The sequence below is a fragment of the Marmota marmota genome, unplaced genomic scaffold (assembly GCF_001458135.2).
Source record: "Marmota marmota marmota unplaced genomic scaffold, marMar, whole genome shotgun sequence".
Taxonomy (NCBI): domain Eukaryota; kingdom Metazoa; phylum Chordata; class Mammalia; order Rodentia; family Sciuridae; genus Marmota; species Marmota marmota.
This window is the reverse complement of record NW_025999871.1, coordinates 658,439-676,425: the sequence shown is the minus strand read 5'-3', so window position 1 is coordinate 676,425 and position 17,987 is coordinate 658,439. Positions and strand designations below refer to the sequence as shown.

The 17,987-nt window shown below is 43.7% G+C and overlaps 1 protein-coding gene across 4 annotated transcripts in view; it reads right to left on the bottom strand.

Moving 5' to 3' along the window:
* The window catches only part of Rasgef1c (RasGEF domain family member 1C), an 81,912-nt gene that overhangs the window by 51,091 nt on the left and 12,834 nt on the right, over positions 1-17,987 (bottom strand). The gene's annotated exons all lie outside the window — the stretch shown is intronic.

Sequence of the window (17,987 nt, the reverse complement as noted above, 5' to 3'; positions counted from 1 at the left end):
GGAGCCTCTATCCATAGCCAGCTCTCCAGTTGTTTTTTTCCCTCACCCTTTGTCCTGCCCTGGGGCTCCCCAGAACTTCTTAGACCTCAACATGCCTGGCTAACCTGACCACCTGCCTCCCACTACCTTACACCCTCTCTGTGCTGCAGCCAAAGTGGCTTCTCTGGCATTTGAGGCCACATCCTTCTTCTGTTCCCCCAGTCCTTAGGGCCAAGGTTAGAACATGGGGGCCATTGTGGATCTGTCCCCCAGGCTGAGCTCCCTGGTTTTGGCCTGCTGCCTTGCCTGGAAGCCTCTGCCTCTGCACAGGTTGTGGTATGTGTGAGGTCCCCTCTGGGGCTCCTGCCCAGTGAGAGCCTAGAAAGAAGGGACACTGCAGAGCCACTCCATAGTTGTGCCTTTAAATCCTAGAGTGCAGGGGTCAGCCAAGGGCAAAAGTTCCAGGGTATGGTACTATACTGTAAGAGAGACAGGCTATGGCTCCCTCATTCTAGGAACTCTGTGGCCTTTCTCCAAGCCAGGAATGGGACCCCGGAGAAGAGGACCCAGTGGAGTATGAGGGCAGGGGAAACTATTCTCAGGCTTTGAGACTTCTGAGCACCAACAGCCTGGGACACTCAGCTTCCATTGGTGAGTGCTGAAAGAGATTTGGGGGAATCCCAGAAAAAGTAAATGCCATTACTAGGGGCAGGGGATAGGGTGCTGAAGCAGTGGTCTCATGGTCAGGCCCTGAAGTCTGATGGGAAGGGTATGTCAACATTGACTGAAGTACTCTCTCCCCATAGCCCTGGTACTATAATATAATCTGTGAGAGGATCAGAGACTGCGCAGTTAATGAGAACCCCAGCAGCCTGAGACCCTGCCTCTGGGGCCTATGGATTTATCTGCAACCATATTTACAACTTTTGGAATGTCTGTTTCACAAGGGCTTCATTGCATCAGTACTCACTGCCTGGGCCTTGGGCCTGTCCTGCTGTAGGTCACCTTGAGTCATCCTGAGCACCTACATCCCTGTGATGGGCACCCTGCCCCCCATCCCCACCTCCTCAGAGTCTGGGGCAAAAATAGCCAGCTCTGTCTTCAAGTGTCTGCATGAGTCACCCACACCTCCTGACAAACACCTCTCAGGCGCTTTCAAAAACAGGGAACATTTGGCAAAAATAAATACTTGGCTTTTCCTCAGCAGACTGTGGGAGTCATTTCTAAGAGTAGTCTTCGGAGGTAAGCCTGGGAGGCCCAGGGGCCTGCTTTGTGACCAGGGACAGAATGTGGGCCTGCTGGGCAGGGAGGTGTCTTCCCCACTGATTGGCTAGCAAATGGATCCCTCACCTTTTGGAGCCTATCAGACCCACCCAGTTGGGTCTACTGGGGTCAAGAGTAGGGTCAGTGATCCATTGGTGTGGCCCTGCCCTGTCCACTCCACCTGAAGGTGGACTGAGGAGCAGTAGCAGGGCCACCATCTCTGTGATGAGCGACACAGTGGGGAAAAGTGACCACTGATGTTCTGAGTTCTTGCATCAGGTACTGAAGCCCTCCCTACACCCATATGGCTGGATGGTCACCCCACTCAGCTTTCCTGTCTCTTAACATGGCATGTCTGGGAAGCCTCCCTGGCCTGGGTTTCCTGTCCCTGCATTACTGCTTATGCTACCTGGTTTCTCTGCTGAGCTGACTTGAGGACCTGGCTGAGTGTGACGTGGCCTGGGGATGATGAGGTAGCTAAGGAAAGGCTTGGAGAGCAGAGGTGCAGGCCTCCCCAGCAGTTCAGACACTGAGTCTGCCACATATGTACCTCCCAGATGCTGTCTGCTTACCCACTCTGCTCACCCTCCCCTGAAGCCATACCACAGGGGTGCTGTCTGCCAGGGCCTCTCAGTCAGCACAGAGCCAGGTCCACACCCTTCTTTTCTTGCCAAGTCCGTGGTGATGGTCTCTCCAGGTGAGGTTGACATGCAGTGGCCTAGATAAAATCCCTGCCTAAGATAACATCCCTGAGCTGGGGTCCACCCAGTCCTTCCTCCCCATGCCCAGTTCCCTGGTGTGGGCCTCTGCTTTTAGCTGTCCCACCTGCCCATGTTCTCTTTTGGCCTCTGTACTCTTCCTGCCTCCATGCCTTGCATGTGCTTTACCCTTTTCCTGGGTGGCCCTTTCCTGCCAGTCTGCCTGGCAGAGGCTTACTAGATTCAGCTCATGTCCTTTTCTTTGGGAAGCCTGTCCCCTCCCTCCCCCTGGCTGTCAGAGTTCCTTTTCTGGGCTCCTGTACCCTTTGCACAGCCCTCTAGGCATGCTCATGCCCTGGCGGGTCCTGTGCTCCCTGGCTGACTCTCTTGCCTGCTGGCTTGCTCATGGACAGGGGTGAGTCAGTTTACCCTTTGGTTTCCTGCATCAGTTCTTGGTAGACACCTGCCAAGTCCATGGTGATGGTCTCTTCAGGTGAGGTTGACATGCAGTGGCCTAGGTGTCCTGGTTGGTTTGCACAATGCCCTTTTAAAAAGTGAATTTTCTTACATTATTTACCCACTGGCAGCTTTCATGACAATCAGTATGTCTGTCTTCCCTGGAAAGTTCAGGAGAAATGGCCATATTGGCCTGCATTTGGTTCCTGGTCCTGTCCATTGACTGGAGCTGAGAGGTGCACCCCTTGGAGATGTCACTAGTTCATGGTCTCCATCACGTGCAATCCTGCTGTACCTGCCTCCTTATTAAATTCTCCATGGTTGCCTGGGGCTTGGGGAACAAGGAAGGCACTGAGGCTGGGGTCTTAGTGCCTCAGGACACACCGGAGACTAGACTCTCACACTGACCACAGCTGTTTAGTTAGAAGTGGCCACCTGGACATGACTTCCTGGGGTCATTTTCTTTCATACAAAGATGCCTGTTAAGGGTCTAGAAGACCTTAAATAACAGAGAAATAAGAATTTATTTTTTTTTCATTTCTCCCCTGAATTTTGAAATTTGGGGAAATGAGTCAAAACCTGTGCACTTTCTCATTGAAGGTGATCCGTGTGGGGAACCTAGACACATGAGTGGTCTCAGAAAGTAGGGGATACATAGTCTTCTTGTGTCTGCTGTGGAGGAGTCTAGAAAGTCCCTCCCTGTGAGTGACCCAGGGCAGGTGTCCCAGAGACTGGGAATTAGAGAAAAATCAAGTGCCAGCATATGGTGAGCTTGACAAACACTGAGTGACACCAAGCAGGACCTGAAAATATCTGAAAATAACTCTGAAAAGCAAGAAGCTGCTTTGGATAGTTCTCATTCTTGCTATAAGAGGAGGCTCTCACAGTTGAACTTTAACAAATTCGTCATCGTCTTTTCTGGGAAGAACAAGGACGATGAAGTCATCAGCGTTATGATATAACAAAGAAACATACTGTTTTCTCTGACTTCTCTCAGAAATGTTGAGCAGACAGAGAAAAGGCCCTTGTCAAAAAAACTAGGAAGATGTGTGCATGTGTGAACCCCCAGCCCAGAGGCTTTATACGGAATTCTGGGCTCAGTCCCTTTCCTGGGCTACAGCCTCTGGGACAGTGGGGCCTTTATTTAGAGCCAAAACCCGGACAGTGTGCACACAAACACACGATCACAAATCTGGTTCCTTTCAACTTGCTGCAAAGTATTTTTTAAAAATATGGACTTATTAAGATGTAACTAATATTGTAATCCCCCCATTTGAAATGTACAGCTCCATGATTTTTAGTATACTCACAGATTTATTTCTGAATTCTCAGTTGCATTCCTTTAGAGTCTATGTCTATCCTATGGCAAAACCACCATGTCTTGATTACTGTAGCTTCGTAATAAGTCTTCAAATTTTGATTCCAATTTGTTCTCATTTAAGATTATGTTAGTTATTCTGGAACCCTTGAATTTTCATACAGAACAGATCACCTTGTCAAAATTTGCAAAGAAATCATCCAAGACTTTAAAACAAGGGCTGTGTTAAAATTATAAATGATTTTGAGGAATATTGCTTTCTTAACAACTTGTCTGATAGTCCATGAGCTTAGGATGTCTTTTCATTTCTTTAAATCTTCTTGGATTTCTTTCAACAATGAATTCTAGTTTTTACAGTATAAGTTTTACATTTTGTTATCTCTGTGTATTTTATTATTGTTATTATTTGTTTTGAGATCAGATCTCACTATGTCGCCCATGCTGGTCTTGAAACCCTGGGTTCAAGTGATCAGCTTCCTAAGTGTTGAAACTACAGATTTGTATCATCACATCCAGGTTTATTATTACTTTGATTCATACAAAATAGTTGTACCTATTTAGGGGTGCGGTGTAATGTTTTGATACATGAGTATATTGTATAATGATCAAATGAAGGTAGTTGGCATATCCATCACCTTAAACATTTACATTTCTTTTTTTGGGGGGGTTGGGGGTACTGGGAATTGAACTCAGGGGCACTTGACCATTGAACCATATTCCTAGTCCTGTTTTGTATTGTGTTTAGAGACAGGTTCTCATTGAGTTGCTTAGTGCCTCGCTTGTGCTGAGGCTGGCTTTGAACTCATGATCTTCCTGTCTCAGTCTCCGGAGCTGCTAGGATTACAGGGGTGTGCCCCTGTGCTTGGCCATTATAATTTCTTGATGATGAGAATATTCAAAATCTCTTGCAAGTAGCTTTGTTTTTATGTGTGTTTGACGTAAGGGGAAACTTAAGCTTGGGTAGAGAGACTGACCTGTACTCCATCATCCATCTGGAACATGGGTTGATGAGACTGCTCACCCCCTCCTGTGGACTTAAACTGACATTGGGCATTGATTATTGTTTGAAGATAGGCTTGAGGATACCTGGAGACAGGTCTCTTTTTCTGCCTTGGGGGTTCTCCAAAGAGAGACTTCAGACAGGGAGAGGTCCAGAGTGACAGCAAGATACTCATACCACAGGCCTGAGAAGCCAGCCCCTGCTGTATGGGACTCGACCCTGGGGACTCAGCAAAGTGGCATCTCCCATACAACCCCTGAAAGATGTCCAAGAGCAATCGGATTAGGAGCAGACGGCCTGAAACATGTTCTCTCTAAAAGGCTGCTTGGCTATGGCCAAGCCAAGGAGGACTTGCCTGAGTCTGGAGCCTTCCACCTTTGGGGGAAGGCCCTTCCTGATCAGATGCAGGCACTGTACACCTGTCTTCACTCTCAGCCTCCTGGGGAGGCTGGCCAGATGCTGAAGTAGCTCCCAGAAAATGCAGGTGCCTGGGCCTCACCCCAGTTCCGTGCAGCCCTGATGGTTCTGAGGCTCGACCTGGACAGATCCTTTAACTAGAAAGTGTCTTAAGTTTGGGACCCCAGCACATCAACCCTGTGGAGTGCCCTTGGGTACACCTGGAAAAGTACAGGCCCCCTGAGTCTTGCCAAGAGCTTGGCCTTTATCTTAGGTCCTCCAGGCCACGAACCCCTCATGTCAGGGCTTATTGAAAGAATCATTGCAAACACCCCACAGAGACTATTTCCCAGGCCTGAGCACTTATCTGCCTCGTGTCAATTCACATATTAAAATTAGCATCTATCCTTTCCATGATATCTGTGAGCTCATGGGTTTAATGTGCCAACTATAGGCTTTAAAAAAAAAGCATTAAAATAAACTCACAATAATGACTAAAGATTGTGACAAATGTTGTACAACATTTGTTATAATGTTGTATAACAGCCCAACCCAAGAGGCAGCGTTGCTGGCCTAGAAGGGGTGGAAAAACACATGGTTGTTGGGTGGGGTAGGTTTTAGGACTTCCCTGGGCCTCGGAGGCCACCCCCTCCCAGGCAGTAGGCAGGTTCTGGAGACAGAGGCCAAGGCTGAGAGGGCAGCCACCTTCCTCCTCCCTGCAGGCTTCTAGCAGACAGAGTGGCCCCAGGAGGGCACTTGATCTATCCACGCTAAGTGCCCACTTTAATCTTGCAAAGACTCTGCCTCACCCAGGCCCATCAATCCTGTCATCAGAATAATGACTTCCGGCCACTCTGGGCTCGGCAAGGGCCTCCAGGCAGCTCAGGCACCATCTATCACAACCCCATGTCCCTGCTAGCACAGGAAGGCGGGGAGGACATGCTTCTGGTGCTGCCCGTCAGCTGTGCTGCACAGGTGACAGAGGGCCCTGGCTTTCTGAGGGTAACATTCTGGCATGGTGGAGAATACAGTCACATCAGTGCTCTGGTGATGCCAGCTGCTGGTGCTGGACGGGTGCCAGTGCTATCTGTGTTCCCTTCTGGCTTTTGTGTGGTCCAAAGCTTGGCCTCTGACTCCTGCCCCACCTTGATTAACCTGGTCTCCCGGAGGAGGAGGCTGCAGGGAAGAGGGCTTCCGAGAGATGACAACTTTGCCAGTATGTGAGGGGACCAGGGTGGGAAGTGAGATCCTCTGAGGGAGAGGGAGGGGCTCCCTGACTGGCAGTGAGGGGCAGACTGGCTGGAGCTATTTCTAGAAACCTCCTTCCCAGAATAGGAAGCGTGCAGAGCCATCTGCACACCAGACCCTGGGCCCAGCAGCCCTGCCTGATCCTTCCTCCTTCCTCCTTCTGGCCTTAGTCACTTATTATTCAAGCTGAATTCACTGAGTGCTTATGTTTTGCTCTTCTAGCAGCTTCCCCAAGGAAAAAGACTGTTAATTGGCTCCACTTTTAACTTCCTCTAAGCTGCAGCAGTCCCAGCAGAGGTTTTCAAAGGAGTGTGTCTGCGAGATCCCTCTGGCCAGGCTGCAGCAGGACATAGGCAGAGTGGGCCTGGGGTGAGGCAGGTTCCGTCCTGTCAGAGGGAGACCCAGGTTTACCTCTGGTCCCATGCCAAGGCTTGCCCCTATCACAGCGGCCCAAGGTCACAGCCTCTGTGGCTTCTGTCTGCCCCACATCTGTTTTTCTTTCTGACAACAGAACCAACTTGTCCTTCCTCTTTTGCCTGTGGTAGGAGGACACACAGCCCCAGTGCCACTCATTTCTTAGTCAGGATGGTTGCGATGGGAACATGATCCAGGCCCAGCTACTCAGAGCCTTCCATCCTCCCAGCCTCTGGGACAGATTCATGGGCAGGTATGTCATCTGCGTGGGCCACCAGACTCAGTTCTTGGGGTGTTTATTTTGAATTATTGGAGCAGAGTGTCTTTTTCTGCTCAGGTCAAATGAAGGATAGGCAGTAAGAATGAAGCTGCTTGGGGACCTCTTCTGAAAGAAGCCCACATAGAGAGAGCAGAGTCAAGAGTTAGAGAGACTGAGACCATGTCCTAGATCTAGTCATGCCCAAAGTCCACCCTTACGCTTTTTATTTGCAGAAGTAAGTAGATTTTTCCCTTTGTTCTGAGGTGTGTTTTGAGTTGGGTCTCTGCACTTGCAATGAACAGAATCCTAACAGTCCAGGCTTCAGAAAATGACATGTTTCTGGAAAGTACCATTACCAGCCATCAGGGTTGTACTGAATCAGCTGTAGACTGTGGGAAGTTATCTTGGTCTGTTTTCTGTTACTATAACAGAATCCCCTAGATTAGATAGTGTATAAAGAAAAAAGGTTTATTTTGGCTAATGGGTTTAAAGTCTGGGAAGTCAGAGAGCATGGTGCCACCATCTGGCAAGAGCCTGGTTCTGCTTCATCTTGTGATGGAAAAGCAGAAAGGCAAGCAGGCCCATGTAAAGAGAGAAAACACGAGGACCTTTATAATAACACCTGCTCCTGTGCTAACTGATTCAGTCCTGAGAGAGTTCACTCAGTCCCATTAGAGCATCATTAATCCTCCCATGGGAGTGGAGCCCTCACAACCCAGACACCCTTCAAGGTCCTACCATCCTGTGACACCATGACACTGGGAATCAAATTTCAACATAAATTTTGGAGGGCCATATTTAAACCATAGCAGAACCACACTGTCTTCAGACAGGCTGATGAGAGAGCAGATGTGAGCTCAGTCCTTGTTGGCTCTGAGATCCTAGAGAGGTCACTTTCCTTACATTCTCGTCTGTCAAATGGGCCTAATGACCTACCTCACAGAATGACGTATGGAGATGCTATCTGGTCTGAAATTCAGGAGCAGGAAGGACCAGCCATGGGAAGAACATCCCAGGAGCAAGGCAGGGTGTGTGTGTGTGTGTGTGTGTGTGTGTGTACAGGAGTATGTGTATGTGGGGGAGTGTGTATATGTGTGTGTAGGAGTGTGTGTGTGTATAAGTGTGTGTGTGTGTGTGTGTCTGTAGGAGTGTATGTGTGTGCGAGTATGTATGTGTGTGTGTACAAGTGTGTGTGTGTGTGTGTGTGTGTGTGTATGTGGTGGGGGTCAGAGGTGCCAAGGCCCAGAAGAGAGAGTAAGCTGAGAAGAGCAAGGTCAGCATGGCTGGAGCAAGGCGAGGGACAGGCTGTGGGGCACAGATGGGGACACGGTGGGTTTGGTCAAGGCTGTACAATGGCTCTGGAGTGAAGAATAGGCTGAACAGAGGGAGAGTTGTGGGTAGGGAATAAACTGGAATTAAGGGGGTGGGAGAAGGGGCTGCATTCTGGACACATTGGGAAGGGGACACTCACAGGCCATGTGTGGATGGAGGTGGGGATCCCTGATGACAAGGGCGTACTGGGCTCTTCGGGTCTGTGCTTGACCCACCAAGACGACTGACATAAGGAGACTATAGGGAGAAGAGGTTCAAGGGGTGAGTTCTGGGGAGGGGGCGGCTTTCAGAAGCATGGTGAAAAGGCTGAAGGGTTCACGATGGACGGGCTGGTCAGTGGGTTGAGAGTACAGAGGAGGGCACAAGGGTGAGCCCAGGTGTGGCTTTGGGGACCCTCTGCAGAGCAACTCTGGAGGATGGCCTGAAGCAGAAGCCAGACTGAGCCAACACCTGTGAGCAGCAATTAACCCTGCAGACCTAATCCAGAAAGGACACGAAGATGAATACAACACCTGGCAAGGGGGTGTCACTGCTGCTAAGTAGCCCAGAGCGAGACGTATACAGCAACAAGACACAGGAAGCAAGCTGGTCCTTCTAGTCAAGGAACATCATGCAGCTCTTGAAGGAATCAAGAGATTTGGGGGAAGAATGTCCATGAATTGTTCAGTGAGAAAAGCCAAACAATACAAGCTATGCTCAGTGGGAAGAGATCTTTGCAAAAGAAAAATTTACATGTCACACACCCAGAGAAAAGGTCCAGGTACACTACATGACAAGAGGAGTTGTCATCCGGAAGAGGGGAAGCGAAGGGGTTTAGTTTTCTCCTTTATCCCTTTCTGTATTTCTGACTCTCCGCCTCCCTGCAATGAGCTTCTATCACTTTTATAAACAGAAAAGCAGAAAGGGTTTTTCAGATTGGTAAAAAAAAAAAAGAAAGAAAAAAAGAAAAGAAAAAGAAAAAAAGAAAGAAGGGAAAGGAAAGAAAGAAGATGGAGGTGGAACAACTATGCCCCTGGTGAGGCCAGGTTCCCCTGGCTGCCACCAGAAGGAGGCAGCCTGCTTCTTCTGTGACTGGTCTGCAGCTCTGGGAAAAGCCAGCCAGCAATTACACTAAAAGGCAGCAGACAGACTCCTCTCCCTCCAGCCACTTTTTAGTCTGCGGAGGTAATAACACATCAAAGCATTTAGGGCACATTTGAGTTTGACAGAGAGTAGAGGTGATTGATTGCAAGTCATTTGTCAAAGCAGGGGTTGGCATAAAGAATGGCTTGACTGCTGCTGCAGATACATGAGAGTCACAAGGCTACCTCTTTTCTAAAGCCAGCACCCCACCACAGCTGCTTTTTGATATGTACTCCAAGACCCAAAAAGTAATCAGAAGACAAACAGACAGGTGCATTGCACTGTACAGTTTGCAGAGTCGGACTGGCATGTGCACCAAGCTATAGTGTGCAGAGTTCATTCACCAGTCCCAGGTCCCTGCCTCCAAATTCAGGGAGCTAAGCCCCTGCCCAGATTGGCCACTGGGCAATATGACCACTTGGGCTCCTGCCCAAGGGACAGCAAAACCCATGTCCCTGGTGCCCTTAGCTCCCCTTTTAGCCTTTGTTGTTGTTTTGTACTTAACTTCTTATTGAAGTATAACCTACATCCTGAAAAGACATATGGTTGAAGGATGCAGCAAAGTGAGTTCTTCCAAAGGAAACACACTCAGGCCACCAGCACCCAGACTGAGAAACAGAACACTTCCAGCTGCCCAGAAATCACCTGGTTTCCTTTTCCACTCACTAACCCCTTAATTTCAATCACCAGAAAACATGAAGAGAGACCACTACACCTCAAACTATTATTGTTCAGACAAAATTTCAAGTTTCAACATGTTGTGCCCAGGTGGGCGAGTGCACTCCAGTGCATGAGAGAGCAGAGGAAAGCAAGTCCTGCCAGCCGGGCCTGGCATGCCCCTGGGGGTTGGACACTGAGCTGGGGTGCCTGCTGTGTTCTTCTGCTCTGATGTGACCAGCCTGCTAGGCTGCATCCACCCCTGGTCTGCACAAAGGAATCAAGAACACTGAAAATGGCAGCTACATGGGGAAATATAAAGACTATCAAAATACAGATTGAGCATTCTTAATCCAAAAATCTGTAATATTCTAAAATCTGAAACTTTTTGAGCATCAACAGGAAGCCACAAAAGGAAAATGCTACTCCATAAAACTTTGTTTCATACACAAAATTATTTAAAATATAAAATTATCTTCAGGCTATGTGTATAAGTTTTATATGAAACAGTGAATTTCATGTTTGGGTCCCATCCCCAAGATGTCTCATTACAGAAATGCAAACATTCCAACATCCCCCCCCCAAAAAAAATCTGAAATAGTTCTTTGTCCTAGCAAAGGTTGATAAGGGATACTCAACCTGTATCTTTAAAATACAATTGACTATTTTAAGCAAAAATAATAATGTAGCGTGGGGGGGGCTTATAGATATGTGGAATAAAATATATGACAATAATAGCATTGTTACTAGTTGGCTTATGCCCCTTCCAAAAAAGATATGCTAAAGTCCTGACCCCAAGTACCGCAAAACATGATCTTATTTGGAAATAAAGTAATCGCAGATACAATTTATTGAGATGAGGCCATGTTGGAGGAGAGCAGCATGGACCCTAGTCCAACATAACTGGCGCCTTATGAGAAAAGGTCCCTTTTAAGATACAAGCCCACTAGGAGAACACTATATGACATTCGGAGGCAGAGACTGAAGTTGTGCAGCTTCAAGTCAACAAAAGCAAAGGATTTCTGGCAACCACTGGAAGCTAGGAAGAGGCAGGGATAGCTTCCTCTGTTGATTTCAGAATATGTGAATATGATTAACATAATATGATTAGGTTCTCTGGCAAAAATGAAAGGATTTTGAAAACTTAATTAATACTCTTAATTACTTGACTTGAGTTAATCCAGAAGGAGATTGTCCTAGATGAGCCTGATCTTAACAGGTAAGCTCTTTAAAAGAAGATCTAGAGCCCAAGGACTCACATCTTGAGGAAAGAAGCCACTATGATTTCTATAGCTGCAAGGAAATGAAATTTGCTACCAGTCATGAGCTTGGATGGAGACCCTAGCCTCAGATGAGACTCCAGACCTCGATTTGTGAGACCTCGAGGGGAGAATCCAGATAAGCTGTTCAGGACACTTGAAAAGTTTTAAATAATAAATATGCCTTTTATTTTGCCAAGACTGTATTAATGTTCTAGGTAGAAACAAAAAGTGTAAAACAACATAGCAAAAAGCATATAGCTAACAAGTCAACAAAGGAGATAAAATAGAATCATTAAAATACCTAATTAATCCAAAAGAAATAAAAAATAAGATAAAAGAATAAAATAACATGTGGAATAAATAAAATATAAATATTAAGATTCTTGATTTAAATTCAACAATATCAATAATCTCATTAAATATAAACAGTCTAAACAACTCAACTAAGAGGCAGAGATATTTGGATTGGCTACAAAAGCAAGAACCATAGAACCCTGGTTTAAATTTAAAATGAATGAGAATAGAAAAGAAAGTTTAATTTCTCTTTAATGAGAGAAATTAAATACCCAAACAAATATCTGTTCATGGATCAGAAATTCAGTATTATTAAGATGTCAAATCTCCCAAACTGATCTGTATATACTATTAACTGAAAAACTGATTGTAAATTGTATTTCAGAATACAAAGGAAATGGAATAGCCAAGCCCACATTTAATACAGAACAAAGTTGGAGCATTTGTAAAGCACTACCTAACTTCAAGACTTGTTTTAAACCTATAGTCATCAAAAGAGTAAAGTGTTAGCATATCAAGATATATAAAGAGATGAATTGAATAGAGAGTCTAGAAATAGAGCCACAAATATATAGTCAGTAGACATTTTAAGAAGATACAAATGTAATTTGGTGTAGAAAGATGGACATTTCAACAAATGATGTTGGAACAATTCATTGGGAAAAAAATTGCAAAAAAAAATTGATACTGATCCACTTTTCTTACCCAAAACAAAAATTAACTAGAAATGTATCATAGGCATAACAGCAAACTGAAAGCAATAAAGTTTCCAGAGAAAAAATACAGGATATAATCTTTGTAACACAGGTGAGGTAAAAAAAAAATTGATAAAGTAGACTTTATCAAAATTAAGGTCAATGCTTTTGGCAAGGAGTAAGGGTACTAGGACTGAACCCAGGGTCTTGCTCATGCTAGGCAAGTGCTCTATCACTAGGCTATATTCCCAGTCTTTTTATTTTACTTTGAGACAGGGTCTGGTTAAATTGCCTAGCCTCATCTTGAATTTATGACTCTCTTGCCTTAGTTTCCAGAGTACAGCTATTATCACAGGCATGGGTCACTATGCCCAACTTCATCAAAATTAAGAACTTGTGCTCTTCAAAAGACACTATGAAGCTGGGCGTGGTGGTGCACACTTGTGATCCCAGCAGCTCAGGAGGCTGAGGCAGGAGGATTGTGAATTCAAAGCCAGCCTCAGCAACTTATCGAGGCCCTAAGCAACTCAGTGAGATCCTGTCTCTTAATAAAAAAACTAAAAAAAAAAAAGTACTTGGGATGTGGCTCAGTGGTTAAGTGCCCCTGGGTTCAATCCCTAGTACACACACACACACACACACACACACATCCTATGAAGAGAATAAAATGATAGCCACATAGTGGGGCAGAAGGACTTATAAATCATTATGTGACAAAACTTTTACCCAGACTATGTAAAGAACTCTCAAAACAACAACAACAACAACAACAATAATAATAATAATAATAATAATAATAATAAAAAGTATGCAAAGCATTTGAACTGGCAGTTATCAAAGAAGATTTACATGTGGTAGCAAAAGAAAAGATTCTTAATATTATTAGCCATTAGGGAAATGAGAATTGAAGCCACTATGTACCTAATAGAATGGCTAAAATATAAAAGACTGACAATATCAAATGTCTCAAGGACGTAGAGCAATTGAAATTTTCACAGGCTGTTAGAGGGAATGTATAATGATCACCACTGTGGAAAAGAATTTGGCAGTTTTTTGAAAAGTTAAACATGGATTTACCATATTACCTAGCCATTTCACTTATAGGTATTTATCCAAGAAAAATAAAATCATATATCCACTAGCATATACATTTCGATAGCAACTTTATTTATAATAGTTACAAAGCATAAATGATCCAAATGTTCATCAACAGATGCAATGGATACAAACCCTCATTTCTTATCACTGTGTAACAAATTACCACACACTTCATGATTAAAAAAATAAAAATTTATTATTTCTCTCTTCCTTTGGGCCAGGATTCTGGAACATTCTAGTTGAATTCTTTGCTCAGGCATTCAAAAACTGATAATGATGCTATGTTTTTTTTTTTTTTTTTTTTTTTTTTTTTTTTTTTTTTAGGTGTAGTTTGTTTCCTCCAAAGTGCATGTTGAAACTTGGTTCCCAGCCTAAAGCACTGAGAGATGGTGGGGTCTTTGAGAAATTATTAGATCATTAAGTAGACTAATGCCTTTCTTCAGGGAGTGAGTTCCACCTTTTATGGAACTGGGTTAGTTACCACAACAGTGGGTTCTTATAAAGTAAGTTCCTGCCCTAGATTTTGTCTTCTACATTGACCCTTCCACTATCTTCCTTGAGTTGATGTAGCATACAGCCCTGCCGCAAGCTGAATAGATGATGGAGTCCCATCCTGAACTTCCCAGCTTCTAGAACTCTGAATCCAAATAAACCTCCGCTATTTATAAATTGCTCAGTCTTAGTTATTCTGTTGTAGCAACAGAAAATGGACAAAGACACATGGTATCAGTAGGAGTTTCTGTCTTGTCTGAGCTCTGGGGTCCCCTCTAAGCTCACTGGTTGACAGAATTTATTTCCTTATGGTTGTAAGTCCAAGGCCCTCAGTTCTGAGGTCACTAGCCTTCTCCACACATGGCAGTTTGCTTCTTCAAGACCAAGAAGAGAATTTCTCTGAGGCCTAAGTATGTCTTACTTTAGGAATGACGCTGTTCTTATTTAATGGTTTGCCTGATTTAGTCAAGACCATGTGAAATAATCATCCTTCTTGTTAACTCAAAATCAACTGCCTTGTGACCTTAACTACATTTGTAAAAATCCCTTCTGCTATGTAACATACCTGACACTCAAATATCTCATCACATTCAGAGGTACCTGAAACACTTACGGGAATAATATGTGAGACATGAGGCAGGAATCTTGGGGCCATCTTAAATAATGCTTGTCACTATAAACAAACTGTGGTATATCCATACAATGGAAATACTGCTCAGCAAGGAAAAGGAAGAAACTCTTGATACATATAGCAACATGGACATAGTAGTCTCTCCTTACGTGTAATTTTGTTTTTTCCTATTTAGTTACCCATAGGCAATATGGTATGAAAATATGAACTAGAAAATTCCAGAAATAAGTAATTCATAAACTTTACTTTGTAGGCCATTCTGAGTAGCTTGATGAAATCTTGTGCTGTCCCACTCTGTCTTGCCAAGGACATGAATTATCCTTTTGTCTAGTATATTCACACTGTCGATATTGCCCTCAGTTTCAGGCATCCACTGCAGGTCTTGGAACATATTCTCTGTGGATAATGGGGGATGACTGTATATTCTAAAATAATTATGCTGAGTGAAAGCAACTGGATGGATTATGTGCATTATTTTGATTATGGTGATGTTTTATAAGAGTTTACATATATCTATATGTTTTGAGTGTTTATTATATGTTGACTACATAACTTAAAAAAAGAGGTTTATAAAACCCAATGTCTGCTACAGTTATTGAAAAAGTTTTAAGTGCATTTTTTTGAATTGCAATTTCCATGAAATCTAAATTCAGATCAATCATTTCTGATGAAAACAACACTGGAACTTAGTTGTGCTGTAAACACAAAAACACATCTGGTTTTGAAGACTGTAGCATAAATCCTCAGTAACTTTTGTATTGGTTACACTACATTGGAATGATAATATTTTGGATATAGTCAGTTAAATAAAATGCTAATTTTACCTTTTGTAATTGTTAATTTTACCTTTTGTCAGTGTTACTATAGATCTAACTACTACTTTGGAGAAGAGTAAGAGATAGACAAACAAGTTAAATGACATCCTAAGGATATAAAAAGCAAAATTCAGAACACAGGGATACTCTGCAGGACAAGTGTCCCCACTTATCTAGCAAATTAATGGAGTGAAGACCAAATGGAAGAAAATTTTAAAAAGGAGAGATGAAGGACTATTACAGAATAAAAGAAGTTCAAGAGGTATAAAAAATAAATACAAAGGTCGGGGTTATGGCTCAGTGTAGAGTGTTTGCCTAGCATGTGTGAGGCACTGGGTTCGATTCTCAGTACTGCATATTAAATAAATAAAAATAAAGGTCTATTGGCAACTAAAAAATAAAAGTAAATGCAACATGTAGAATTTGGATCTTTCCTGATTTGTAGAAAACAACTGCAAAAAGATAGATTTTAAGTAATGAGGGCATATGATTATGGACTGAATATTATTTGATGATGGCTATGGTTTGAATGTGTTTGTCAGAAGTTCATGTGTTGGAAACTTAATTCTCAAATTCATATGTTAGTGATATTTGTAAATGGGGTTTTTGCGGAGATAATTAAGATTAGATGAGATCATGAGGGTGGGGTTCTCATGATGGCATTTGTGGAAGAAGAGGAAAAGAGACCCAAGCTAGCATGCTTGCTCTGTCTCATCATGTGATTCCCTCCACCATGTTATAATGTAGCAAGTAGGCCCTCACCAGATGCTGGGCAGAGGCCAGTGCCATGCTCTTGGATTCCCAGTCTCTAGAAGTGTGAGTTAAATAAACTTCTATTCTTTATAAATTACATGGTCTTAGATATTTTGTTACAGAAACAGAAAACAGACTAAGGCAACAATATTAAGAATTATTATTAATTTAATGAGGTGTGTCAATGGCATGATGGTTATGCAAATAAAATCCCTGTCAGATCCAAGACGCAAATCAAAGTCATGAGAGAAACTGATTTCATGTCTTAGATTTGCTTTAAGAACTTAACAGGGTGGGAGTATAGATCATGGAAGATGAACTGAGAATTAACAGCCATGGGAGCTGGAAGATGAGTATTGGATGGTTCATGTTCATTACATTCTTTGTGTTTTTGAAAATTTCTATAAGAAAATTTTTGTTGGGAAAAAAAAGAGAAAGGCTTGTAACTTTCTCCCTGAAAGTTCTACTGGCCTGCTGGTGACCTTGGGCTTTGGGTAGGCAGTCCCGCTGGGCCCTCCTCCCTGTCTGAGCTGGGGATGAAGACAGCAGCAGGAAGGGATGCTGGGCTCTGCGTGTCTCTCTCTCTCTCTCCTCATTAAGGTAAGTGGCAGCATCACTGATCACGTTTATTATATGAAATGTGCATCTGTCAACGACTCCACTCACGAAATTGGTTACGGCACCATAACCTAATTTGTTCCTCCTTCTTATACTCGCTGTTTGCAAAATAGAAGTACATTTTCCCCAGAAAACATTTCAGAACTGCAACACACAGGCACTTAAAGCCCTTTTCATCATCCAAAGTGCTAATACAATTTGGCTGCGTTCATGCAGAAACATCTGTTTTCAAACCGCAGGCCACTGGGGGCCTGCAATTCACATCCCAGGAGCAGCTGTCACATGCTCTGTCATCTTAGCCTCTTTAAGCCTTTTCCACAATCTGCCTTGCACACGTTCACAAAAAAACACTGAATGTGCAATTTTTTATTCTTAAGGGGCTTGTCAAAACAGCCTCTTTGTCAGAAGTTCTAAGCTGGGGGAAAGCCCTGGTGGAGATATGGCCACTTCCCAGGTGACGAATGGGTGCTACGTATGGTCAAACATTAAAGTACTGGGAAGTTAAACCATTTTGGTGGAAATTTGTCATAAGTAGATTGCAACTGCCTACAGGGGCCCTGGCATGTGATTAATTTCTGGGGATTCAGTCAACCCACTGTCCCCAATCCACACACTAACTGTTCAGGGTCCAGTAGCTGAGTGTGCAGGGTGACCCGCCCCTCCGAAGGATGTCCCCAGCCTGTTCCTGTTTTGTTCTGGCCTCATCTCTTCGCTCCTCTACCTTTCTTTCTGGTGCATGAGGTTTGCTGTAGATTGACAGGAAAACCAGGAAGTTGCTGGTTAAAAGAGAGGGTGGACATCGGGTGCCGAAATACAGCGAGGTGATAAGGAAGTAGTTCTATGACACTGTAGTAACTATAGTCTACAACAATTACTTACACTTTTCAAATAACTAAAGTTTGATGGCTCCCAACATATCAGAAATGATAATATTTGAGGAGATGGAAATGCAAATTACCCTGATTTGATCATTACACATTATATACAAGTATGAAATTATAACACCATTCCCTATAAATAAGTACTTTTTTGCGTGGGGGGGTACTGGGGATTGAACCAGGGGGTGCTTAAGCATGGAGCCACATCCCCAGCTCATTATATACACACACACACACACACACACATACATATATACATATATATATATATATATATATATATTTTTTTTTTTTTTTTTTTTTTTTTTT